Below are 27287 nucleotides of genomic sequence, written 5' to 3'. Positions count from 1 at the left end.
TGGGATTTGAAGATATATATATATATATATATATATATATATATATATATATTACTTTTGAAATCAGAAAATAAAATAAGAAATAATATTTTCCTCCAAAATTTTTTAAGAAACCCAATTATTTGAATAAAGGTAATATACTGACACCACTTTTAGAGATTTTTCTAAGGTTGTTCAATAACATACTTACATACTGTAATGTGACAAAAGTAACCCAAACAATTGGGAAAAGAGATTGTGGGTATGAAGAGATGGACTCTGATAGAAAAGATTTTTTAATTGAATCAGTCATTATAACACTAAGGTAATTTAAACGCTGAACTGAAAGAAAAAATTCAACACATCTGCAAGTTGATAAAACCTGAATCTGTCTCAGTAACTATGGCAACTCTACCAATGTGTTGGTAAAAAGAAAGCAAAAGCATTAACTTTTAATACCTTCATAAAGAGAGTTGAATTGGTTTTTGCCTGAATGATTTTTGAACTCTGTGTGTGTGTGTGTGTGTGTGTGTGTGTGTGTGTGTGTGTGTGTGTGTGTTTCTTTTAAATACCTTTTTAAAGGAACAATGATTTGTTTCATTCTCAGATCAGAAGGTAAAAGGAGACAAACAGAAGTTAGAAAGACAAAATACAAAGTACAGGACAAAGAAGAGAGGAATTAGTAAGATAAGGGAAGATCCATCATGTGATTGATACTCAAAAAAAAGGTAAAGTCAAGTCAATAAGCATTTATGAAGCTCATACTATATGTTAGAAGTTTTGTTAAGCTCTGAAGATACAAAGAAAGGTATATGTAGGTCCTGATCTCAAAAAACTCACATTCTATCTGAGGAAACAGTATTGCAAACCACTGTTTTCATACAAGATATATAAAAGCTAAATTGGAGGCAATTTTAGATAGATGGCACCAGTATGGAGAGAATGGTCACTAAGGAAGGCTCTTTTAAAAAAAAGATTATTTATTTCAGGCAATAAGTTTAAGTGACTTGCCCTAAGTCCACACAGTTAGGCAGTTATTAAGTGTCTGAGCTTAAATTTAAATTCAATCCTCCTGATTCCAGGGCCAGTACTCTATCTGATACACCACTTAACTGTACCCTAGGGAATACTCTTTGCAGAAGATTCATATCTGACCTAAATCTTGAAGGAAGTCAGTAAGCAGAGTTAAGGAGGAAGAGCATTCCAGGCAAGGAAAAGGCATGAAGTCAGAAAATGGAATGTCGTGTGCAACTAGTGTTACTGGATTATAGTGGAAGGAAAGGTAGTAAAATGAAGGAAGATTGGAAAGATAAAAAGGGGCTAAGTCATAAAAGACTTAAAAACCAATCAAAGATGCTGAGTGAAGTGAGCAGAACCATTAACATCAACATTGTGTGATGATCAACCATGATAGACTTAGAGCTTCTCAGCAGTACAAGGCAAAGAAAATTCTAAAGAGCTTTTGATGGAAAATATCATTCACAGCCAAAGAAAGAACTCTGGAGTCTGAGCGCAGAACAAAGCATACTATTTTCTATTTTTTAAATTCCTTTTTTAAGTTTTATTCCCCCCCCCCGCCAAGGATTTTTCCCCCTTTTGTTCTGATTCTTCTTTCACAGAATGACTAATATGTAACTATGTTTAACATAGTTATACACATATAACCCATATCAAATGGGTTGTATAAGGAAGGGGGAAGGGAAAAGAAGGGAGAAAAATATGAACTCTAAATCTTATAAAAACTGAATATTGGAAACTACCTTTACATGTAATTGGAAAAAAATAAAGAAACATAATATAAAAAAAACAACCAGAGGATTTTATATTTGATTCTGGAGGTAAAAAGGAGATATTTTTATTTAATGTCATACCTTTTGTTTTAGGAATATCAGTTGGGACAATTGAGTGGAGTAGGAAGAGACTTGAGGAGTGACACCCAGGTGCTTTAAGAGCTAAAAAGAAGCATAGAGAACTTTTCTCCCCAGGACTTTTTCTCTGACTGGTGGGAGTAAACAACCAACTGACAGTCACAGGCTTAAAGTGATAACTAAATATGACAAGGAATTGGTCATATTATTCCCTATGATTTCGTAAGATAATTTTTAAAAAATGTTAGATAATGTTTTGACTAGAACAAGTTAATATTTTGACTAAAACAAGTTATTAAGCTATCAAGAGTCATGCTTTTTTTTAAAAAATACTCCCAAACACTAATAATTAAAGAAATGCAAATCAAAGGTGATAAAAAAAGAAAAGTGACAAACATTGTAGACTGTAGGAAAATAAATGTATTGATTTGTTGTTAGAGAAAAGTCGAACTGGTTTAGCCATTCTGGAAAGCAGTTTGGAATTGGGCAATTTGGAATATGACCCCAGTCATTAAACTGCATATTTTACCAAGTAATATATTTTCTAAGTCTATCCCTCAAAGAGAGCAAAGAATGAGGAAAAATATCCATAGTGTGAAACTATATCACTTCTTTTATGTAGAGAAAAAGAACTGGACAATACTGACTCAACAATTAATAATAATATAACAATGTGATGGAACACTATAGTGTGAAAGCAATGAAAGGGATATGTTTAGAAAAACCATGAAACATTTGAATTGATTTGGGGTTTCAGATAGTATTTTGTTATTAGAAAAAAATCTGTATTTAATCAGTCAACCAAAAAATGTTTATTAAGCACTTGCTATGGAAAAAAAAAATCTTTGTGGTGCTATAATATTCAGAATCAATAAACATGAATGCAAATAAAGATATAAAAATAGAAGTTACAGAAATAGAAAAAGAGGTTTATAAAGCCATGAATTTCTTATATGTATAGCTCTTTTAAAAGTATATTACCAATTCCACACCTGAGTTTCAGAGCTGTCCTGATTATCTTTATCTCCCTCTGATTCTCCTTGCTTTGTTCTGTGATTTTTAAAAAAATGTTTCAATGACCCTCTTTCCTTTCTTTCTTTTTTTTGATAAACTATTACTATCTCCCTCTCTCTCCTCCAAACTCACTCCATTGTAACAAATAAGTATCATCAAGCAAAATAAATTCATATATTGCTTTTATGGGGGGGGGTTGTATAGTTTTATTCTGCACCTTGAGCCTATCACCTTTCAGTAAGGATATGAAAAGTATTCTTCATCATATTCATCATATTCTTCTGGAGTAATGGTTGATAAAGATTATTTTCTTTATAATATTACTGTTTCAATACAGTAATAAGCAAAATTATATTTCCTACTTTAATATATCATAAATTGCTCTGTCATTAACCAATTGATAGGTACTTCCTTAGTTCCTAGTTCTTTCTTACTTACTTCAAAAATGCTATAATTAATATTTTGTACATATGAATACATTTCCTCTCTCTTCAATTTCTTTGAGGTATAGACCTAGTGGTGGTAGCACTAAGTCAAAGGATATTAGTACTAAAAAATAATAGCTAACATTTATGTAGCACTTACTATGTTCTGGGTACAGTAGTAGGTGCTTTACAATTAGTTTCTCATGTATGTTCACAGCCACTCAGAGGAATGTGCTGTTATTATCTCTATTTGTTGGCTGAAGAAACTGAAGCAAATAGAGATTACATGATTTTCCCAGGGTTATGCAGCTGTTGTCTGCAGCTGTATTTGCACTCAGCTCTTCCTAGCTCTAAGACCCAATGCTTGGTTCACTGAGTAACCTAACGGACTTTTGGTGAATAGAACTCTAAAGAATGGCATAACTCCAGAACCATGATGTCCTCCAACAGCTCTTCTCCCAATTGTCATTTTCCTGTATTGTCATCTTTGATAATATGATGTGTATGTAGTAGAATATCAGAATTATTTCTTAACATGATTTTCTAACACCTGCAAGTCAAAATATAAATAAATTTTAATTTCTAAAAGTCTACGACAATTTAAAGGGGAACTATTCATTGGGTCTTTTAGGCATTTGACTCAGTTGAGGAAAAACAAAGAAAAAAATCTTTATAATAAAAATTGGTACTAAACTTTAGCAATAGTTTAGATGAGATTTTAGAATCAAAGACCCAGTTATTTAATTCTTTCTCTAGTTGACCAGTTAGAAAATAAAATTCACCAATTGGAAAAGGAAACAAAAAAAGTCTAACTGAAGAAAATAAAAACCTTAAAAGCTAGAACTGGATAAATTGAAATGAATGACTGTAAGACACCAAGATTCCATCAAACAAAACCAAAACACTGAAAAAAAATAGAAGGAAATGTAAAATGCCTCTTGGGAAAAACTGCCAACTTGGAAAATAGATAATTATTGATCTATCAGAAAGTCACTATCAGAAAAAAGAGCCTGGACAATATCATGCAGGAATTTATCATGAAAAACTTCCAAAATATTCTAAAATGAAAAGATAAAATAGTCTTTCAAAGAATCCATTGATCATCTTCAAAAAAGATACCCCAGAATAAAAACTTCAGGGAATATTGTACCTAATTTCAAAATTCTCAGTTAAAGAAAAAGCAGTCAAAAAGAAGTGATTTAAATACCAGGAATCTACAATTAGGATTATGAAGGATTTATCACTTTCAAAGTTAAAGGAATTATAGGGCTTGGAATATGATATTCCAAAGGGCAAAGCAGCTTGGATTACATACAACCAAGGAGCAACTATTCTGCAAAATTTAGCATATTCTTTCGTGGGAAAAGATGTTCTTTCAATGAAATGGAGGACTTTGAGACTGAACACAAAAATTGATTTTCAAATATGAATTCATGAGATATGTAAAAATGTAAACAGAAGGGGGGGATATTAATTAACTCTAGAGAAGAGTAATTCTCCTAGGACAAAGGGTATGAATATAAATTGACATGAAGTGATCAAACTTTTAGCTCTTAAGTGATTTTGCTTTACAAGATACTTTAGCTCATGAGGACTGTATTTCTATGGAGGGTACTTGGAAAGAGAGTGTAGTGTAAATTGATTATAATTTGATGATGTTTAGAGAATTATATTTCTAATGGGACAGTGTATTTGGACAGAGTGCACATTCAATACAAATAGTACATACAGGTTGTCTGTATGAAGTGACTTTGAGATACTGTTGCATATAAATCAATCCCTGAGAATATCAGAGCAGATAAAAGGAGTATATCTTGATAGAGGTTGTGGATACAAATTAGGATTAAAGCAACCAAGACTTGAAAAAGAAAGATTATAATAAGGAGAAGGCAAGGCATTAGAGGATAAGAAGAGGCACAAAGAATTATTAAAGTAGAGGAAAGAATAGTGCATGTGAGTACTGAGTAAATATTCCTCAATAGATTTGACCCAAAGAGGAAATAATATAGTTTTCCAATTGAGTTTAAAAATATAGCCTTCCCTACATGGAAATGCGAGTTAGGGTGGGGAGTGGCAGTAAAGGGAAAGAAGAGACTGATAAAAGAGAGGGTGAAAGTAAAAGTAAAGATAAGTTAGTAAAAGTTAAAAAGAAAAATCTAAGGAGAAAGGGAGAATGAAAGAGAAAAGAACTGATAGAAAGAAGAGTTGAATGAAAGGCAGGAATTAGAAGCAAAATCTTAGTAAGGAGGGATAAAGGAAACGAAAGAGAAAAGTATACATGGGGAAGGAAATGGAGTTCGTAATCATAAATTTAAATATGAATGGGATTTTTTTTTCTTTCTGCTGGTCTTTTCCCCTTAGTTCCAATTCCTCTTTCACAACATGACTAATATAGAAATAGGTTAAGCAAGAGTGTACAGGTATACTGTATAGGGAGGGGGGAGGGAAGGAAGAGTGGTAAAAAAACCTGAACTCATAAATTTGCAAATGGATGATGAAATGCTGAAAATTATCTTTGCATGTAATTGGAAAAACAAAATAAAATTTTAAAAAAGAAAAAGAAATCATGAAAGATGAGACTATAGAAAATCCTGGAAAGGTTTGCATGAACTAATGCTGAGGTGAAGTAATCAGAACTAGAAAAACATTGTACACTCTCACAGAAACATTGTGTGATGGTAAACTATGATAGACATGCTCTCAGCAGTATAATAATCAAAGACAATTCTCAAGGACATATGATGGAAAATACCATCCATATCTAGATAAGGGACTATGGAGTCTCAATGAAGACCAAAAATTTTTTCAATTTTTAAAATTTGCTTTATGTATTGTTTTTTCTCCCTTTTTGATTTGATTTATCTTTCACACCATGATTAATATGGATATATGTTTAACACGGTTAGAAGTGCAAACTTATATTAGATTGCTTCCTAAAAGTGGGAGAGGGAGAGAAGGGAAGGAGAGAGAAAAATGTGAAACTCAAAACCTTACAAAAAAATCATTGTTGAAAACTAGCTTTGCATTTGTTGTAAAAATCATAGATGATTTTTTTTAAAAAGAGGACTCTGGCAATAATCTTTACATCAATGACTAAAAGAGGAACTCCCCCTCCCTATGATTCTCACAGGACAGTCTATATCCTTTTCCTTTACAGAGATGAATAGTGGAGACACCCTTGAATTTCCGGAGCATGATTTCCTCTTCTCATATAACCTGCAAAAATTCAGTCAGTTTTTGTATAAGCAATAGAAATGCCACCACCACCACCACCACCACCACACACACCCCAACCCCCGCCCCATCTTGCAAATCTCGGAACAGAATAAGCATGAGGCTGATTCTTCACCACATGAGAGTAGGTTAACCGCATTCAGTTAGAAGTTCAGCTAAAGAGGGGATTGATTGACTTAAACTGAGATATATAGTCAATGCTTTCAGCATTGATTGATGACTGTCTGTTGAGGGAAGTATTCAACCCATCTTTCCAGGTTCATGTCCTTATCACTAAACAAGATAACTATCAGCAACTGAATAGTTGAGATGTACCACAGATCTTTATATACAGTTTTTAGGATATCATAAAAATATTTTAGATTGCTATTATTGGTGTAAAAACAAATTTCATCTCCCTTCTTACTGAGCCAAGAATGTTGCATCTCTCTCTCCAAGCTTTGTTTGCACTTTACTTTTCAAGGAGTTAAACACTGCTTTCTTAGAGACAAAGTATCATGCTGGTAAACCCTGTGGAGTTATCATTTTTTTGCTTCTGCAGTTTTCATGTTTTCCTAAGTGACCCCAGTAATAGGGAGAGCTGTAAAGTTGACATAGCTTCTGTAATTTTTTTAATTCATCTATTTTTTTAACATTCATCCATATGCATAAGTATATTTTTATGTTACAAAATTTCCTTCCACCCTCCCTTCCCACCCCCTTCCCCTCAGCAGCTAACAGTCAGGTTAACATTGTACATACATATTTTTGTTTAAAGATTAATGATTTTCAGTATGAGGATTAGGATTAAGGGAAAGAGATACATAAGAGATAAATTTTATAAAGTGTTCATCAGATCTGAAGGGTTGTTTTTGTTTCTGGTTGTGTGTGTGTGTGTGTGTGTGTGTGTGTGTGTGTGTGTGTGTGTTTTGTTTTGTTTTGTTTTGTTTTTCTTCCTCTGGATGGGGAAAACATTGTCCATAGCCAGTCTAATATGGTTGTCCTAGCTCTCTGAATTGCTGAGAGGAGCTGCTTCTACAACTTCTATATTTCTCTTATTATTTTCATCAAATCAATCTTGATGTTTAGAAGTGTTTAGACCCAGATGAGTAAATGCAATTCTGTGCACCAAATCTCTGAAAGCTGCTCACTCCTTTTCTGCTCCACAGTTGCCAACTATGTGTTGGTTCATCTTTCCTTGCAAATTAGCAACTGTTCATTCATGGAGAAGTACTCTAATCCATCCGTAGTTGTCTTCCCTTGGGTCACTCTTTTTGTAGAATATGGATATTTAGCTTAAAAAGAATAGTTATGATCAGTCTACCACTTTAAGCCACACACTGAATTTGTCACTCTCACATCCTGTCTGTCTCCTTTTTATAGTGACATAGTCTAAATGCCAATGTTTGCTGCAGTGGTATATCTATGAAGTCTCATTGCATTTAGATAAACAGAAGACAGTGCTGGTGATGAGAAGGTCAAGAGATGCACAAATCTTGTTATTGCTGCTTCTATCTCCTTTCTTCCCTACCATGTCTGATATTCTATGTCTATTCTGGTGTTACTAACTTGTTCTCTTTGGTACATTGATAATGAGAGTCTCCAGATCTTCATAACATTTTTCTGTAATCTCATCAGGGTTCATCATGGGGAGCATACTCACTGATCATGATGTCATGGAGCTTTCCAAAAGTGGCAAGTGTATTGTCGTGAACCTGTAGTTCACTCCTTTTGGGAAAGTACACAACCTTGCTAACTAGATTAGATTTGATTGTGAAACCTAAATCAGCTTCATAGCTCTCCCTATTACTGGGGGTCACTTAGGAAAACATGTATCTATCTCTGACTTTGGTAAATTGGCCTTGTTTCACTCAGGGCTATTTGGATGTGATATCTGCTCAGTTTTCTCACAACTAAAACTATTTATCTTTCAAGTTTGCTAGCTTTTGTGTTATCTATGAACATGGGCACATATTAGTGGTGAATAAAATCATCTTAAAATTTTTTTGTACATATTTTTGTGTTTTTGACCACAGGGTGGGATCCTGACTTACCACAGTAAGCAGACCAAGGTTTGCTGAAACAGACAAGTTTTAGGGAATTTTTTCTAGCCCCTTCCTCATGCCAGGAGCCAAGCAGCAGTCTTAAAAAAAAAAAATTACTCAGGTAGCCGTGAGCTCTTCCACCCGGCATGCACTTGCCTCCCCAGCCTCCAGGTGCGGCACCACCGCCTCTCTTTCTCCTAAGGGTTTAGACTTGCCACCTCTGAGTTCACCATGGATGATGATATTGCTGCTCTTGTTGTTGGCTCTGGCATGTGCAAAGCTGGCTTTGCAGGAGATGATGCCCCTCGGGCCATCTTCCCTTCCATTGTTGGCTGCCCAAGACATCAGGGTGTGATGGTGGGTATGGGCCAGAAAGACAGCTACGTGGGAGATGAAGCTCAGAGCAAGAGAGGTATTCTGACTCGGAAATACCCCATTGAACACGATATTGTCACCAACTGGGATGACATGGAGAAAATCTGGCATCATACTTTCTACAATGAGCTCCATGTGGCCCCTGAAGAGCACCCTGTGCTGCTCACAGAAGCTCCCCTGAACCCCAAAGCCAACAGAGAAAAGATGACTCAGATTATGTTTGAGACCTTCAACACCCCAGCTATGTACGTTGCCATCCAGACTGTGCTGTCCCTATATGCCTCTGGTCGTACCACTAGTATTGTGATGGACTCCGGTGATGGTGTGACCCACACTGTGCCCATCTATGAAGGTTATGTCTTTCCTCATGCCATCCTCCGTCTGAATCTGGCTGGCCGTGATATGACGGACTACCTCATGAAGATTCTGACTGAGAGAGGGTACAGTTTCACTACCACAGCTGAGAGGGAAATCGTGCGTGACATCAAGGAGAAGCTGTGCTATGTTGCCCTAGACTTCGAGCAGGAGATGGCCACTGCTGCCTCCAGCTCCTCTCTGGAAAAGAGCTATGAGCTCCCTGACAGGCAGGTTATCACTATTGGCAATGAGAGGTTCTGATGCCCAGAAGCTCTCTTCCAACCTTCTTTCTTAGGTATGTAATCCTGTGGAATTCATGAAACTACCTTCAACTCCATCATGAAGTATGATGTTGACATCTGTAAGGATCTGCATGCCAATACTGTATTGTCTGGTGGTACCACCATGTACCCAGGCATTGCTGACAGGATGCAAAAGGAGATTACAGCCCTAGCCCCCAGCACAATGAAAATCAAGATCATTGCCCCACCTAAGCACAAATACTCTGTCTGGATTGGAGGCTCCATCCTGGCATCTCTTTCTACCTTCCAGCAGATGTGGATCAGCAAGCAGGAGTATGATGAATCTGGGCCTTCCATTGTTCACGGCAAATACTTCTAAATGGACTGTTTGTGTTTGTTTTTGGTTGTTTTGGTTATTTTTTTTGTCAAAAGGGTGTGATAATGGCCCCAAAAAAGAGATGAGATTGGTAAGGCTTTATTTGTTTGGTTTTTTTTGTTTTTTTGTTTGTTTTTTTGGCGCTTGACTCAGGATTTAAAAACTGGAACAGTGAAGGTGATGAGAAGTCTAAGTATGCTGGAGGCAGACATCCCCAAAGTTCTACAGTGCATCTTCAGGACACTGATTGTACATTTTTTTTAAGTCATTCCAGATAATTGTATAATGCATTGTGACAGAGTTACTTGCCTCTATGAAGGCGGCTATCCTACTCTTAGAGAAAAGGAGCTACTTAAAACATCCAGAAGGGGAAGGGGAGGGGGGAAGGTACTAGTATTGTTTTTCATGTAAATTAATGTAATCCTTTAAAAAAAACTTTTTGTATCTTCCGCCTTAATACTTGTTACTTTTTTTTTTAATTGTCAACCATCATGGATGGCCCCCTAAAATCCCTCCCTACCCCCAACATAGATGTGAATGAAGACTTTTTTTGCAGTCTCCCCAGGAGTTTAATAAGATTGGTGCCAGTACTTGGGGGAGGGGAGGAGCTTTACCTGTACACTGACTTTTAAGACCAGTTCAAATAAAAGTGCACACGTTAAAGAATCTTGAAAAAAAAAAGTTACTCAGACACATGGGAGTTGCCAAATTCCACTGCTACTTCAGTTTAGTGAAAAGATGATCTTATGGTTTGGGCTTTGTGTTGGGTTGTGACTACAACTTCCAGTGTATCCATACCTGCTGGTTCATCACTTGCTTATTCATCATTGCCACAGGAATTTGAAGAAAATAAATATAGTGAAATGGTATGGCAGATAACTTTTGACTGATGTACATATTGGATTTAAGTAGAGTTGCTTGGAATTATTGACCTCACACTTGCTTCCATAGTTATAACTCCAGTGGCAAGGCAAAGGTCAAGATGACTGGCAATGCCTCAATATACAATGGATGACCCTAGCATCTTCAATGTCTGATCAAGCTGTAAGTACTCCACAGTGCTTCCTTCAGTCACCTTCATGGCCATGGAACAAATTGTTCTCATCCTCCCATTCTGCAGGGAGAAGTCTTTGCATGACTGGGTTAGACACCCTGCTAACTTATCTAACAGATTTGAGGCTTATCACTTACCCTCAGGCTTATTTACCCTGTCTGATGAGCTGGTTTTACCAGGATGTGGTCAAAAGGCATGCTACTGTTTCTTGGAGTCACAGGTTAGAGTTGGGTTAAATCAAATGTACACCAAAGGTTGAAGCAGCTCTGAAAAGGCTTTGGCAACCCTCATATCAGAGGTACTAGACTTCTGCAAACACCCCTTCACTTCTGCTCTGGTGAATGATGATGCACTTGCATGCTTCACAGGACCCATAGACCTCTCAAATTCACAAGATTATCTATCAGAAAGTACAAAGAGCAAGCAGAGATTCAGGCTCAAGCTCATGCAGTTGCAGCTCAGAGACTAGCTAGTATGTGGGTATAATCATAATGATACTAAGGTAGAAAAGAAACTATACTGCCCTCACCACTCCATTGAGTTACATTTTGTACCTGGAGAGTCAAAGTTGGTAGAAGACCCAACAGAATTTGCTTCCCCTTTTAAGAGATGCTGCAGCATCTCCCCACCACCACCACTGCTATTACAGGGTGGGTAGAGGGATAACTAAAGAATTACTCAGGATTTATCATACCATATTAAAATATCAGAACCTTTCAGCAATAAATAATCACTTTTGCCAGTAGAAATCTCAAAGTTCTAATTTATCATCTAGAACTAGATAGGGAATAATTCTGCATACTCTATGAAATGGCACTCATTTCAAGTATATTCAAAAACTACAGAATAAGTATTATATTAAACCCAAGGAGGCAAGATTAGTACTGAAAAGAAGGATGAAGAAAGAACTCCTGGAGGAGATAGCATCTGAAATGAAATTTTTAAAAGAAATGATTTCAAGTATAAGAGACATCATGAGGAAAGGCAGGAGAGCAAGGGGAACAGAAAGTTGTCTTGTTAGAGTGAAGGGTAGTGGTGGGGGGTAGGGAAGAAGGAAAAGGGGAGGAATATCCTAAGAGAAAGCTGGAAAAATAAGTTAGCAGTGGATTGTTGAGACCCTTGAAAGCTAGGCAGAGTACTTTGGACTTAGTAGTCAATAATATATTTTTGACCAGAGAAGTGACATACCAGATCTGTGCAACTAGAAGATAATTCTAGTTATTGTATAAATTAGAAGGAGGAAATTGGAAGACCTCTTAGCAATAGTCCAAGCAGGAAGCCTGTAGTGGATGGCACTGGAAATAAAAAAAGATGGAAGTAAGAGATTTTTACATAATGTAAGATGGGCAGGATGAGATAACTGATTAGATACGACAGGAAGGGGAAAAGAAAAAGGCAAAGTTAGCATCATGATTTTAACTATAGCAGTGTCACTGATAGTTTAAGAGAAAATGTAATAAGCTTGGATGTGAGATTAAAGAGGAGATTAGATGGAAATAGTTGTAGAGGTGGGTCTGGAGTTCATAGAAGTCAAAAGTTAAGAGTTGCATATTTGAGAATCATCTTAAAGCAGTATTTGAACTCTGGGGAATAAATAAGATGGCTGAGGAACTTGGGAGAATAATCATAATGAGTACCAGAATACAATGAAGGAGACAAAGAAGTAGTGTTTACAGACATATAGGAAGAACAAGGAGTGACTGGTATCTCTGACATCAGGGGGAAAAAGTGAACAACCAAGAGGAGAGAATAATGATAGACAGTGTCAAAAGTTATAAACAGGTCTGTTTAGTCCCTGTTGGACACCATATGTACAGTCCCTCTACTGGGTGTCATATGATAAGTCCCTTTCCTGGACTCTTAAGTTGAGTCCCAGTTCTGGACTCCCTCAATCTTCCCTAGGCAAGGATTGGAGGGGCAGGAGACAACGATGACAAAGGAATCAAGTAATCCATCAAGATCTCCAAGTGTGGAGGCAGCTAGGTGGCGCAGTGGATAGAGCACCGGCCCTGGATTCAGGAGTACCTGAGTTCTAATCCAGCCTCCTACACTTAATAACTACCTAGCTGTGTGGCCTTGGGCAAGTCACTTAACCCCATTTGCCATGCAAAAAACTAAAAAGAAAAGGATAATGATTATGTAATATTCCATTACAATAATTAGCTCATCTGATGCACAGTAAAGTGTACTGTGTACAAAGTAACAACAATATTGTAGGATGATCAGCTCTGAATAACTTAGGTTTTCTCAGCAATACAGTGACCCAAGACAATTCTGAAGTCTTATGATGAAGAATGATATCCATCCCCAGAGAAGGAGCTGATAATGTCTGATTACAGATTGAAGCATACCTTTTTTACTTTATTTTTCTTGAGGTTTCTTTTCTTTGGTGGTGGTGGAGGGGCTATATTTTCTTTCACAACATGAATATTATTGCATTGTTTTGTACATTTACATTTGTAACATAAAATTGCTTGATTTTTCATAGTGGAGGAGAGAAAGGGAGAGAATTTGGAACCCAAAGTTTATAAACAAATGCTAAATATCATTTTACATGTAACTGGTAGAAAATAAAATACTAAATAAGGAAAAATAATAATTAGCTCATTTAAGGCAGGGACAATATAATGACTCCTGAAATCTCTCTGATTCCCTACTCTGAGGTTTGAGGGAGTTTATTTTTAAACAGGAAATTATGAATTCAATCACTATTACTGCAAGTCCCCAGTTAGGAAAATTTCCAACATTTAGGAAGAAGTTGAGTTCTATGTTTAAATTTACACTTAAATCTACCTCTAAATAAGGCTCTTGGTACTAGAAAATTTATTCACAAAACAAAAGATTATATTATAGTACTTTAAAAATAGATATAGATAAGCACTGAAAGTAGATGGGAAACTTCTCAGGACTTTTCTCAGTCCTTGGTTACATAGGTAAATTAGTGACATTTATTGGAATCTTCTACTCTGAGATACTTGTAAAGCTGAAGGCCCTCCTCAAAATATCCCTTCTCTGCCAAAGCTTCCTCTCACTTCTTATTCCTTTCATTGTTTGCCTAGAAGGTGCAGATTCTTGATTCAATTTTGTCTATGTCCTACTCCTTTGTCTCCTTTTTCAGACCCTTCAAAAATCTCTAAGTGAACTTGAAATGTCTCCTTCCTTCTATATTGCTAGAGTTAAAAGCTTTGCAGTGTCTCTCACACAATGGCTTTGATTGATTCAATATACCCTAAATGTACATTGAACTGAATGTACCCATTCAGTTCTTTAATCAAGAAATATTCTTATCTCAAAAAAGTGATTATTTTTAATAAGTAGGATAATAAATGGAGCCCATCCTCTCAACTATTTTTAAAAGAGCCATTGTGCTTGGGGTGGCTGTTGCATTCACAGATTCCATCAGATTTCCTGGATGAAACAACCTGTCCATTTGTTACTGACAGCACCTTCAACTTCCTACCTTTGTAGTTAACAGAAAGGAATCATAGAATTTCAGGATTGGAAGGTACATCAATGAACAATTATTTAAAACTGTTTCTGAAGGATATGTTCTTTAATTTTGGTAGCATAGAAAGATAACTTTTTAAAGTTTAGTGAATAGTTCAGGGATGAGAACAAGGGCTAGGAAAACTTTTTTCAGTATAGGGAATAACAGTTATGTTTGCAGGCAGACAGAGAAAAGAGAGTGGAAAAGAAAAGGTTGAATATGTATGAGAAGTGATAATTGTTGGAGTAAAGTCCTAGAGGAAGTAAAAGGAAATGCAATTCAGGAGAAAGATTAGATAGATAGATAGATAGATAGATAGATAGATAGATAGATGGATGGATAGATAGATGACATATATGATAGATAGATAATTATAAATTGATAGATTGACTAATTATCTTTGAGGGAAAGTAGGGCTTCTTCTGACATGACTAAAGGGAAGGAAGAGAGAACAGATGTTGATTCTGAGAAAATATTAAGAAACGGAGCAGGAAATTCCAAGACAGCTTCAATCTTTTCAGTGTATCAAGAGACTATCTGCAATAAGTATGGGAGTAGAAGTACAGGTAGGGGCTGGAGAAGAACAAAAAAAGCTCTAAAATATCATAGCAAATAAAATATGGAACATAGAAGAATTGATAGATATTAGCAAATGTCCAGATGAAATTATAAACCCTTAATTTCTAAGGGGTGAATCAACTTAATTTACTTACCTTTAGGGTTCTCAAAAATGGAATAAACATTTAAACAAATTTTAACTGTAGTAATAAAAGATTATTAATATTAAATCATATTTACATTGCTTAAATTATGATTTTTTTAAAATTAATTTGTTGTTACATTTTATGTTCTGAATTATCTCCCTCCCTTCCTACCTCACACTAGGGAAGGCCACCATTTGACACAGATCTATATAAATATAAATTTATGTGCGCATATATACTTATATATACATGTATACATTTATATATGTAAAACTATATTATGCAGACTTCTATTTATCAGTTCTTTCTCTGGAAATAGCATTTTCATTCCATAATTTGAGAATTTATAATACTCAGAAAAATTTATTCACAATAATTTTTAGAACAATATTGTTGACACTGTATTCAGTGTCTTAATTCTACTCATTTCACTCTTATTTCTTGCAAGTCTTTTTATGTTTTTCTAAAATCAATCAGTTCATCATTTCTTACAGAATAGTAGTATTCTAGCCATTCTCCTATTGTTGGGTAGCTCTTTAATTTCCATTTCTTTGCCACATCATAGAGAACTGCTATTAATATTTTAGAATATTAAAATACTTTTCATTTTTTCAGATCACCATGGAAAATGATATTGCTGGATCAAAGGATTTACACAGTTTTATAACTCTTTGGACTTAATTCTAGATTATCTTCCAATTTCAGTTTATAATTCCACCAACAATGAATCAGTGTCCCAATTTTTTTACATCTCCTCCAACATTTGTCATTTTCTCCTTCTATCACTTTAGTCAGTTGGAAAGGTATAAGATGATATCTTATTTTAATGTATATTTCTCTAAAAATGATTTAGAACATTTTAATGTGACTATAGTTTTGATTTATTCACTGAAAAATTGCTTGTTCATATTCTTTAACCATTTGTTAGTTGGAGAATGACTTACATTCTTATAAATTTGACAAAGTTCTCTGTATTTGAGATATGAGACCTTTATCTGAAGAACTGCCTATAAAAATTTCCCCAGGGTGGCTAGGTGGTCCAGTGGATAAAGCACCGGCCCTGGAGTCAGGAATACCTGGGTTCAAATCAGGTCTCAGACACTTAATAATTACCTAGCTGTGTGGCCTTGGGCAAGCCACTTAACCCCATTTGCCTTGCAAAAACCCTAAAAACAAAAACAAAAAATTTCCCCCAATTTTCTACTTTCCTTCTAATCTTGATTATAATGATGTTATTTTTCCAACCCCCTTTTAATTTAATGCAATCAATGGTCAATATGACTAAAAAGAAAAATGATCATTTTTAGAAAGGATGTGAGAAAACTAGGACATTAATGATCCGGACCCAGTCTTTCTGGAAAGCAATTTGGAATTATGCCCAAATGGCAATAAACCTATGTATACCCTTTGATCTAACTGCTCGGATACCACTCCTTAGGGCTGTATCCTAAAGAAATCACAAAAAAAAATGGTAAAAAAAAACCCTATATATTAAAAGGATTTATAACAGCTCTTTTCATAGTGGCAAAGAATTGGAAATTGATGACCATCAAATGGGGAATGATTGAATAAATGGTGATATATGAATGTGATAGAATACTGTTGTTCTATAAGAAACCATGAGGGAAAGGATATTATAATAATGGAGAGATTTGCATGAACTGATGCTAAGTGAAGTGAAAAGAATCAGAAGAGCATTATATGCACTAAAAGCAAAATGGGGTGATGATCAACTATGACTGACTTTATCATTTCTATAGCACAATAACCAAAGACAATACAGAAACTTGTATGGAGAATGTTATTTATAATTTCATAATCCAGAGAAGGAATTGTAGTATTTAAATGCAGAGTAAAGTTTACTATCCCTAATTTTTTTAAGTTGTCTTATGATTTATGTCATTTTTTCTAATTTTTTTCTTCTATCTAGATGTGATTCTTCTTTCACAACATTTTTAATATGAATCTACCTTATTTCCCCATGTATAAGACTCTTCTTTTTTTGAAAAATTTGGGGTCTAAAAACTGGGAGCTTCTTATACAGTGGTTGTAGAATTTTTAATTTTCATTTTCCACTTTTTCACATTTATTGTGTTTGCACTCATAGTCTCACATTTGTTACCATATATTAGGTTATATTTTGCCACATTCTGTCCAGAAACAGCTCAGAAAACATTTTCATACAGTGTTGAATTCAAGTTCAAAGTGATCCAGTTTGTAAAAGTGAATGGGAATTGTGCTGCTGAACATAAGTTTGGCCCTCCTCCAACTGAGAAAATAATCCAAGACTGACTAGGGAAGAAGATAAACGAAAACAGCATGGTAGAAGAAGGTCATGAGAGGCAAGTCAGCAAAATTCTCTGATTTAGAGAGGGAATTGAAGAGTTGGATTGAAGAGCAATGATGGTTCTTCATGAGGCCAGAATAATTGTTGATGAAAAAGAGTGACTAGGGGCAGCGAGGAGGCACAGCAAATAGAGCACTGGACCTGGAGTCAGGAGGACCTGAGTTCAAATTCAGACTGAGACACTTAATAATTACCTAGCTGTGTGACCTTGGGCAAGTCACTTAACCCAACTGCTTTGCAAAAAAAAGTGACTGATTTCAAAGGAGAACACAACTGGTGCTTCAGTTCATGAAATGGAATGGACTAAGCATGCATCCATGTACCAGACTTGCCCAGGGTGTGATTCTGGTCAGACCAGAGCACAGGCAGGAGAGCAGTCAGAGCCTCTCCTAAGACAGAGATCTGTCATCAAACACAGAAGAGGACAAGCTAATGGATAGGGGTTTTGACACTGTATGAATTTTATGATAAATAAAACTTAAGTTCAATAACTTTAGGTAATACCTTTTTTCAAATTTTGGGATTCAAAATTAAGATGCATCTTATATATGGGGAAATACAGTATGTTTAGCATCGTTATAGATACAGAGCCTATATTGCACTGCTTTCTGTCAGGGGAGGGGGTGGAAAGGGAGGAAGAAAAATTTAGAAAAAATAATAATTGAAAATTACCATTGGAATTAGTTGCAAAAAAAAATTTAAATAGAAAATAATTATTTAATGTAATCAAAATTTTCCATTCTATATCTCAAGATGTTCTCTGTCTTTTGTTCATTCATAACTTCTCCTATCCATAAGTTGAATAGATAATATATTCAATGTTCTTCTAATTTAATTACGATATCTCATTTTATCTGGATCATGTATCCATTTGACTTTAACTTGGTAAATGGTATAAGATACTGGCCTGTGTCCAATTTCTGCCAAAATGCTATTCAGTTATTCCAAGAATTTTTACCAAATAGTGAATTCTTATTTCACGAGCTTAAATCTTTTCATTTGTCCATCAAACACAAAGTTATAGCCATTTGTCTGTCTACTCTGTTCCACTGATCTACCTTTCTATTTCTTAAACAATACCAGATAGTTTTGATGAGCGTCAAGCTTTGGCATTGCTAAACCCCCTTCCTTAACATTTTTTTTCATCAATTTCTTCAAAATTGTTGACTATTTGCTCTTCCAAATTAATTCTGCTATTATTTTTTCTAGTTCAGCAAAATTATTTTTTGGCAATTTTGGAATGACATTGAATAAGTAGATTAGTTTAGGTAGAATTGTCATTTTCATTATATTGACTCTTCCCTTCCATGAATGATTAGCAGTTTTGTAACTATTTAAATCTGACTTTATTTGCATAAAAAGTTCAGGAAGTTCCTGGGTTTGTTTTGGCAGGTATAATATCAAGTATTTTATACTATCTATATTATTTTTTTTTTAGATTTTTCAAGGCAATGGGGTTAAGTGGCTTGCCCAAGGCCACATGGCTAGGTAATTATTGGGTGTCTGAGTCCAGATTTGAGCTCAGGTACTCCTGACTCCAAGGCCTTTCTATGTTATTTTAAATGGCTTATCTCTTACTATCTCTTCTCACAGAGTTTAAATGGTGATATATGGAAATTTTGATGATTTATGTGATTTTATCATGCTACTTTGCTAAAATTATTCATTATTTCAACTAGCTTTTTAAATGAATCTTTAGTATTTTCCAAATATATAGTCTGTAAAAAGAAAGTTCTGATTTCTTTTTCTTCTCTTACTGATATTGATAGTATTTCTAATACAATTTTGAACAATATTGATGATAATGGACATCCTTGTTTCATTCCTGATCTTATTGGGAACAAATAATGTTTGCCTGGGTGTTAGGTAGATGCTTTTATCATTTTAAGAAAAAAAAAAAAGCTATTTATATTTATGGTTTCAAGTGTTGGGTTTTTTTTAGGTTTTTTTTTTTTTGCAAGGCAAATGGGGTTAAGTGGCTTGCCCAAGGCCACACAGATAGGTAATTATTAAGTGTCTGAGACCAGATTTGAACCCAGGTACTCCTGACTCCAAGGCCGGTGCTTTATCCGCTACGCCACCTAGCCGCCCCTCAAGTGTTTTTAATAGAAATGAGTGTTGAAGTTTATCAAAATTAATTTCATTTTCAAAAAGATCCTTTTCAATCAAGTTCCTAACTTCACAATTTCAAGAGAGAAGATTTTGTACTTATAGATTCTCAATATTATTTTATGAATATTTAATATTTCAAACAATACTCTAATTTTCTTTTTTCCATGGCTAATTCTAATGCATATTTATTTTTAATTGATGTACAAACAATATTTTTTATACATTACTAAAACATTCTTGTTTAAAAGTAAACATAATACCCCCTTCCCCTGAAAAATATAGATCTTCATGAGCAATAAAGGAAAGAGGAAAAAAAATAAATAAAATAAATGTGCTTCAGTCTGTGTTCCAACACCACCAGCTCTGTCACAAGTGGATCACATTCTTTATGAAAAGTCCATCATAAAAGCTATTTCCATATTTTTCCACCATTGCCATTGCTGATCGCAAATCCCTCCATTCATACCTCACTATTACCATATACTATATTTTCGCTCTCCTTTCACTCTGTCCCTCCTCTTAAATGTGCTGTAGGGTAACTGAGTGGCGTAGCAGACAGATCACTGGTCCTGGGGCCAAGAGGCCCCAAGCCCACCTATGACCCCTAAGGCCCAGCAACCTTCTGGCCCTGTGGTCCTGGACAGGCCATCCAATCCCAGCCCCTTGCAAGAAGTAAAAAAGAAAATGTGTTATATCTGACTACTCTCCCCCATGGTCCACCCTCTCCTCCATCACTCACATCTCCCCCTTCCTTTGTCCTCCTTCTCTCCTTTTTACTCTAGATGTCTATACCCTATTGAGTATATATGTTGTTTCCTCTCCAAGCCACCTCTGATAAGAGCGAAGGCTCCCTCATTTCCCCCTTGCCTTCCCCCCTTCCATATCATTGCAATAGCTCATTGCAATAATAAAAAAAATCTTATTATATGAAATATCTTAGCCTATTCCACCTCTCCTTTTTCTTTCTCCCATGACATTTCCCTTTTAGCCATTGACTCCATTTTTACACTATATTTTATCTTCAAATTCAGCTCTCTCCTGTGCTTCATCTATAAAAGCTCTTTCTACCTGCTCTATTAAATGAGAAGTTTCATATGAGTATTATCAGTATCATTTTTCTATGCAAGAATACATGCAGTTCATTATCATTAAGTCCCTCATATTTTACCCTTTTCCTCCACTCTCTATGCTTCACCTGAGTCCTGTATTTGAAGATCAAACTTTCTGTTCAGCTCTGGTTGTTTCAACAGGAACAATTGAAATTCCCCTAGTTCATTGAAAGTCCATCTTTTCCCCTGAAAGAGAATGTTCAGTTTTGCTGGATAATTGATTCTCAGTTGCATTCTGAGCTCTTTTATCTTTTGGAATTATATTCCAAGCCCTGTGAGCCCTTAATGTAGTTGCTGTTAAGTCCTGTGTGATCCTGACTGTAGCTCCATAATATTTGAACTGTGTCCTTCTGTCTGCTTGGAATATTTTCTCTTTGACTTGGGAGTTCTGGAACTTGGCTATAATATTCCCGGGGGTTGTTTTGTTTTTACCTCTTTCCTGGGGAGATCAGTGGATTCTCTCAATGTCTATTTTGCCCTCTGCTTCTAGGATATCTGGGCAATTTTCCTGTAGGAATTCTTTAAAAATGATGTCAAGGCTCTTTTCCTGATCATGACTTTCAGGTGTCCAAATAATATTTAAATTATCTTTCCTGAATCTGTTTTCCAGATCAGTTGTTTTTTCAATGAGATGTTTCACATTTTCTTCTTATTTTTCATTCTTTTGGTGTTGAAGTATTGTGTCTTAATTTCTCATAAAGTCAGCAACTTCCTTTAGCTCCATTCTAGATCTAAAGAATTTGTTTTCCTCTGAGAGCTTTCTTATCTCTTTTTCCATCTGGCCAATTCTGCTTTTGAAAGCATTCTTTTCCTCAATAACTTTTTGAACTGTTTTATCCATTTGACTTATGCTGGTTTTTAACATGTTATTTTCTTCAGCATTTTTTTGGATCTCCTTGACTAAGCTGCTGACTTCTTTTTCATGTTTTTCAGGCATCTCTCTCATTTCTTTTCCCAATTTTTCTTCTATCTCTCCCTTATTTGATTTTCAAAATCTTTTTTTGAGCTCTATCATAGCCTGAGCCCAATTTCTGTTTTTCTTGGAGTCTTTAGACGCAGAAGCTTGTACTTCTTCATCTTCAGATTGAGTATTTTTATCCCTGGGATCATAGACATTGTATTTCTCAATGGTGTTCCTCTTCTTTTCTGTTTACTCATCTCCCCAACCTGTGCCTGGTTTTGGGGTCTTCCTGAGCTTTTGAGTATTATTGGGACACCCCCACACACAAGGATCTCAGTGCGTGAAGCTCTGTCTTCCCTCCTGGTCTGTGAATGACCATAAGTGCACCTCTCTGCCATGGGGCTGAGTTGGGGGGGGGGATGCTGTTCTATGGGGGTCCTAGACTATGATCAGAGCCTCAGAGTCCTGGTTCCAGGTAGAAAGGACAGACCTTGGAAGTCTCTCTCCACTCCCCTACCTTATACCCTATTGAGTATATATGTTGTTTCCTCTCCAAGCCACCTCTGATGAGCTTGAGCTGAGCACTCAAGGCTCAGTTGCCTGGAGGCTACTGCTTACCCTCTCTGACTGCTTCCTTTTCCTGGATCTGGGCTGTTGGGGCCACCTCTACTCACTGAGTGCCCTGAGGGCTGGGCTTCATGTGCTTGCTCTGGCAGAGGTCCCCCAGCTGATCTTCCAAGTTGTGCCCAGTGCTTGGGGGGGTGCAGGTCAGGAAACTTCCCCCACTGCCATGAACCCTGGCTCCCAAGTGCCCTGGGGCTACCTCCAGGAGGCTGAAGTTCCTTCACTTTGGTGGACCACCCCTCTAATCCCTGGAGCGGAGCCTTTCCTTTATTTTCCTGGTTACCTTGTTCTGGAGAATTGCCTCACTGGATCCCTCTGTGGGTTCTGTCTCTCAAAAATTTAGAGTCATAATTTTATGATTTTTGAAATATTATGGCAAGAGCACCTAAGAGAGGCTCTTCTGTTGCCATCTTGGCTCTGCCACAATACCTTCATGATGATACTTTTATCATTTTAAGAAAAACTCTATATTTATGGTTTGAAGTGTTTTTAATAGAAATGAATATTGTAGTTTCTCAAAATTAAATTCATTTTCAAAAAGATCCTTTTTCATCAAGTTTCTAACTTCACAATTTCAAGAGAGAAGATTCTCTTGTATTTATAGAGTCTCCATTACTATTTTATGAATGTTTATTATTTCAAACAATACTCTACCTTTCTGATGATACTTTATGGGGTGAGATTTGAGAATCAGAAAGTGCTATACAATAGTAAGATGTTTTATTAACATTATTTTTCAATTTATAATAATTATTATTATATGATAAATATATAATTATTAAATATACAATAATAAATGTATATAATGTTGTATTAACACTATTATAATTATAAAAAAGAAAGAAAGATCCTCCCTAAATATTATAAAACCTAACCTTGAGTTGGAACATTTCAAGTGAAATCAAGAAACACTATTTCTCTCTATTCAAATGTAGTAGCAAATAATTTTGTCAAGTATTGAAATATCAGTTCTATGTTTAAAGATAGTTTAGTTATTAAATTGGGACCAATAATACAATTAGGAAAAATACTTATAAATGAGAGGGAACAAAGATTTTTTTTTTAAATTACTTAATCGGAGTAACTAGGAGTTGCAGGGAGCTGGCCCTGGAGTTTGGAGGATTTGAGTTCAGGTCTGACCTCAAACACTTAATGATTACCTAGCTGTTTGACCTTGGGCAAGTCACTTAGCCCCATTACTTTACAAAAATCAAAATAATTTAAAATTACTTAATTTTTCAGGGATTCAATTTTTTGAAAACAAATGAAGAAAAATATTTTCTAAAATTGTTATAAATAACTAGACATGAAATTACTTTTGCATATCTACAATTTAATATTAAATTTGAATATTAAAGATTAGACTATTTCCTCTTACTATTAATGAATATTAAAATTGGAAATTATATGTTGCTAGTCTGGAAAAAAGAAAATAGTTTTAATTTAAAATTTTAATCCGTTTTAGTTAATATATATTTATACATATAGATAGCCCAGGGAGTAAGTAAAACTTTTAGGGGCTCTAACCTAATTCATGCCTTGCTATTGCAGGTAACCTAGATCCAGAAATAATTAATTATTCTGGACAAGTTCCAAAATGTTATCTATGGCCCAATATGAGTTTTTTCAAACCAAGTTTACTCTTTTCAATAATCATCTCTTTTTTGACTTATTACACATCCAGACATTCTCCTAAGAATATAGAATTTAGATTCCATCTGGGTCATTACAAAAAAAAAAAAAATGAGCCCTGAGCAACCCTGAAAGCACTCAAGTGAACAAAAACATCAAATACAGAACAAGGAAACAGAAAAGCCTTGAATTCAAAACTATACACAGTCAAAACAACTCCCATTTCTAGGGGACTCCACCCTCTAGAGGCATATAATGTTCTCCTGATTTAGAGTATTCTCTGACTGAACTTTCTCTTCTTTTTCACCAAAAGGAGGAAATGACTCAGAGATGAAAAAGTACATAACAACTCCTTCTTGTAAGCCACATATCCCCAAGGACATATGAAACCTTATGGTCTCATAATACACATACAAAAAGTATTCAGGATTTCCAAAGTCAAGAAACAATACTCTTAAAAGAGTGGAAAATGGTAGGGGAGGAAGATGAACATGGAAGATGAACCAAGGATTTTGAATACTATGTCCCAGAGAAGAAAGTGATCCTGACAAATATGTGTTTACATATGTATCCATACATACATACATATATGCAAAGCACTTTGTAAACCTTTAAAGCACTACATAAATGTTAACTGTTGTTGTTGTTGTTGTAGGGCATGGTGTTGGATTTGGGGGAAAAAAAAGCTTGTCTATAACCAATGATTTATTAACCAGTAAATTTACATAGGAGCTGAGGGTTCTTTACTATCTTTTTTTTTGGTGAAGAACTAGACTTAGAGACAAAATCTGAAATTCCTGGAGGAAAACCTTGGTGAAAGCATGAATTTAGAAGAGTCAGATTAATGAGTATCCTGTAGATTGAAACTAATAATAAATCTTGAAGCTTTGTAAACCAGCTAAAATGATTGAATTTTCTAGGTCAAAAGGACCTTCAAAAATGTACTAGGGTTGGGTCCCAATCAGAGGGGGGTGATCATCTGGGATTCCCCACCCCCACCACCCCCATACACATACACTTTCTTTTCCTATAACAAGTCTTGATTTGTTTGTCAGAGCCATCTTGGTTCATCTCCCTTCATGGTCATAAAACTACTGTTACTACACATCTTTACAATTTAATCCTGGTATTTTTATGGAAATCATGTAGGTTCTAGTAAATATTAACTTTACTTAGATAAGTCTGCTATATAAAATGCACACATAGTATGTAGCATTTATGTGTATGTTTGTATGTAGATATTATGGAAGGTTTATTTTTTAAATATTGCATTTCATTCCACATGCTTTTTTTATTTCAAATTAACATTAATAAGCTCACATATCAGTAAAAAAGAACATGAACTATCTTATGAAGGTGGATGAGGCAACTAGCATTGCATGATATTGATTAATTTCAACTGAGGATGTACTTAATTCTTAGTCTAATTTGTCCTTATCTAATTAATCAACCAAAAAGCATAGGAATTAAATTAGAAAATAAGTGCCTATTATATGCCATTGTGTTAAGTATACTGTATTCAAAGATAAAGGTGAAACAGTCCTTTTCTTCAAGGATCTTACATTTTAGTGAAAAATAACCAGTACATAAATAGATATATACAAAGTAGATATAAGGTAACCTAGAGGCATTCCATTTATGGAGAACATGTCATCAGGAGAAAAGCAAGAAAACAAAAGATGGAATAGTGTATAAGGAACAGCAAGTAGGTCAGTATGACTGGATTATAGTATCACTGAAGGGAGTAATGTCAGTCACAGTCAAAAAGCATGAATTTAGAGTTTATTATGTGCCAAGCACTGAAATAACTTTTGGGGATACAAAAAAAGTAAATAATCCTGCCCTCAAGAAGCTTCTAGATCAATTGAGGAAATAAGTAAATAGATGCATACATACAAATGATATACAGAGTAGATAAGAAAATGGCTCTAGCAGCTAAAGAAATAAGGAGAAACTTCCTACAGAAATCCCCCACAGGATTTAAGGGATTTAAGCTACATCTTGTTGTTACTCAGGGAATCTAAGAAACAGAAGTGAAGAAGAGTATTCCTGGCATGGGGAATGATGAATACAAGACAAAGAGATGAGAAATGGAGTATCACATGTGAAGAAGTAGATCAGTATGACTTGACTTTAGAATAAAGTGCGGGTAGTAGAAAAGAGAAGATTGGAAAGGTAGAAAGGGTGAGGATATGAAGAACTTTAAGTGCCAAATAGAGGATTTTCTGTTTGATCCAAGTGAAATACTTTACTTTTCTATCCTAAATTGCCACAGAATACTGCTGACTGGTTACTCCAAGCAGGACTGAAGATTCTAAAAACCAAATCTGTACTCCACTGCTAATAGAGCAAATTTGAGTTTGGTCTCCTATATTTGACTCACAATCATGGGATTCCTACTGTCAAGTATTCTTCTCCCAGGAAACTGAGAGAATTTCCAAGGAGCCACTGGAATTTATTCATTACAGCCCATTCAAACATGGGCTTTAGAAAAATCTTTTTTTCCCCCTATCTATTGGGAATATGGATTGGAGTGTGGACAGACTGAGGAAGGAGGATCAATTAGGTAGCAGTTACAATAGTCCAGATACAGAATAGGAAAGGCCTCCTATAAAAAAGAAAAATGGCATTTGAGCTGAGTTAAAAAAGATATCAGGAATGTCAACAGGCTGAGATGAAAAGTAGTCAATGCAAAATCCTTTGTTAAGTGAGGCAACATCTTGACAATGTAAAAATCCCTCAGCTACTTGGTGACCTAATATTAGAGTCTTCAACTCTTCAAGGGCATGGCTTCTTAAAGTGGATAGTCTCATCTACTGTTGAAACAATTGGCTGTTGTCCTTGGATAAGAGACACTGCATCTTTGTCCAAAAGTACTGCATTTAAAATTGTAAAAGTATTTAGTCTTTTTCCCTTGCCTTTTGCCCTTGAACAAGGAATATTTTCTTATTCTGACCATAAATCTTGTCATTTGCATTCTAAATGCTTCTATTTTCTCCCTTAACTGATACCATCCCCCACCCCCACCCCCTTCTCTATCTTTCAGTTTCTGGCGAAATACTTTACTTTTCTATCCTAAATTGTCACAGAATACTGCTGACTGGTTATTCCAAGCAGGACTGAAGATTCTAAAAACCAAATCTGTACTCCACTGCTAATAGTAAGAGCAGATTTGAGTTTGGTCTCCTATATTTGACTCACAATCATGGGATTCCTACTGTCAAGTATTCTTCTCCCAGGAGACTGAGAGAATTTCCAAACAATACCACACACACACACACACACACACACACACACACACACACACACACACACACACACACACACACACAGTGTGAGTGTGTGTGTGCATAGTGTATTAGGCAAGTGTGTATTCTAAAGAGAAGTCTTAGGAGGAAGGTAAAAGGTCATAAGAGAATGATT

The 27287-nt window shown here is 35.4% G+C and overlaps 1 pseudogene; it reads left to right on the top strand.

Moving 5' to 3' along the window:
- Window positions 1-8769: 8769 nt before the first annotated feature.
- On the top strand, window positions 8770-9995 carry LOC141497697 (actin, cytoplasmic 1 pseudogene; annotated as a pseudogene).
- Window positions 9996-27287: the final 17292 nt, after the last annotated feature.

The sequence above is a fragment of the Macrotis lagotis genome, chromosome X (assembly GCF_037893015.1).
Source record: "Macrotis lagotis isolate mMagLag1 chromosome X, bilby.v1.9.chrom.fasta, whole genome shotgun sequence".
NCBI lineage: Eukaryota > Metazoa > Chordata > Mammalia > Peramelemorphia > Peramelidae > Macrotis > Macrotis lagotis.
Note: the sequence above shows the minus strand (reverse complement) of the source record. Positions and strands in the feature narration are given on the sequence as shown.